Source organism: Mastomys coucha, unplaced genomic scaffold (genome assembly GCF_008632895.1).
Source record: "Mastomys coucha isolate ucsf_1 unplaced genomic scaffold, UCSF_Mcou_1 pScaffold11, whole genome shotgun sequence".
In the NCBI taxonomy this organism is placed as follows: Eukaryota; Metazoa; Chordata; class Mammalia; order Rodentia; family Muridae; genus Mastomys; species Mastomys coucha.
Window position 1 is genome coordinate 20,160,299 of NW_022196893.1, and position 1,402 is coordinate 20,161,700.

Genomic DNA, 1,402 nt, shown 5'->3' on the forward strand with positions numbered 1-1,402 from the left:
TTTTTTTTTTTTTGTCCTCTTCAGGTTCCTTTCTGATCCTACTCAACCAACTCTATGGGTTTTTTCCCCCTGTCTCTTTCCAAAGAAAGAAACAAGAAACAAAACCAAGCAAACAAAATCAAGAAAACAACTCCTTTTACAAAACAAAAATAAAAAATAAAAAAGCAAAAGAACAATAAGACAAAAAAGTACTCAAAACAAAATGAAACAATAAGTCCACAGGGCAGAGCTAGGGAGGCTGGGATCCACACCAAGAGTCAGAGACTCCAGGGAGTGGAGACTGGGTAGGAGAGGGAGCTCTTGCTGGTAGGCTGCTACTGGACTAAGAATATTTCCCCCAACCCCCAAGATCAGCAGGGGGGATCTTCCTGTGGCCCAGCCCAGTTTGCTGCTGGGAATCCTTGGTATTCTGAGGACTGCTGGCTGACACAAAGGAATGGAGATGGGCCAGAAGGGAAAGTGGTAAACTGGATCGGATCTGAACCAAGAGGCAGAGTCCTCTAGAAATGGGTAGGGTGGAGGGGCCTCTGGAGAGAGGCTGTAGTAGTATGAAGAGGAAGTCTGAGAGACAGGAGTGAAAGGGCTAGGGAGACCAGGGCCTGCACCAGAAGCTAGTTGTTCACCTTTAACTTAGCCTTCCAGGAGCTAGAGGGATTGCTCAGTGGTTAGGAATTCTGGCTCCTCATCCTGAAGACCCAGATTCAACTCACAGCACAACACGGTGGCTCACAGCCATTTATAAATCCAGTTACAGGACATCTAATTCCCAGATACACATTCAAGCTAAACACCCATACATATTAAAAAAAATAAAAAATAAAAAAATAAACTCAGCCTCCACACATTCTCAGGGCACTGATAGAATATAGACACATTTTTCCCCCACAATTAATACAAGTAGCCTTTAATCCTGTTCCTAATATAGACATTGTTCCTATATGGAACTGCTCTTTCCTTCCCACAATCCTGTCAGTATTGGTTGGTTGGTTGGTTGTTTCAAGACAGGGTTTCTCTGTATAGCTATGGCTGTCCTGGCACTCACTCTGTAGACCAGGCTGGCCTTGAACTCAGAAATCCGCCTGCCTCTGCCTCCCAAGTGCTGGGATTAAAGGCATGAGCCACCACTGCCCAGCTTTTTTTTTTTTTCCTGTCAGTATTCTGATCTTCTGAGATCCCAGCAGAATTACCTAAAAATCTCAACTTATAGCATCATAAATTCTTTCTAATGTATTTCTCCAAGCTATTCCAAATACCTCCAACAATCAAACCAGTTCTAGAGACTTAAGAACCTCATTGTGGCTGGCATGGTGGCACACACTTTTAATCCCAACACTTGGAAGGCAGAGGCAGTCAGATCTCTGAGTTTGAGGCCAGCCTGGTCTATACACCTCTCAGCAAAGGG

The 1,402-nt window shown here is 44.3% G+C and overlaps 1 protein-coding gene across 11 annotated transcripts in view; it reads left to right on the forward strand.

Annotated features, from left to right (window-relative positions):
• Positions 1-1,402, forward strand: part of Ppp6r2 (protein phosphatase 6 regulatory subunit 2) — a 69,906-nt gene that overhangs the window by 26,220 nt on the left and 42,284 nt on the right. The window lies entirely within an intron of this gene.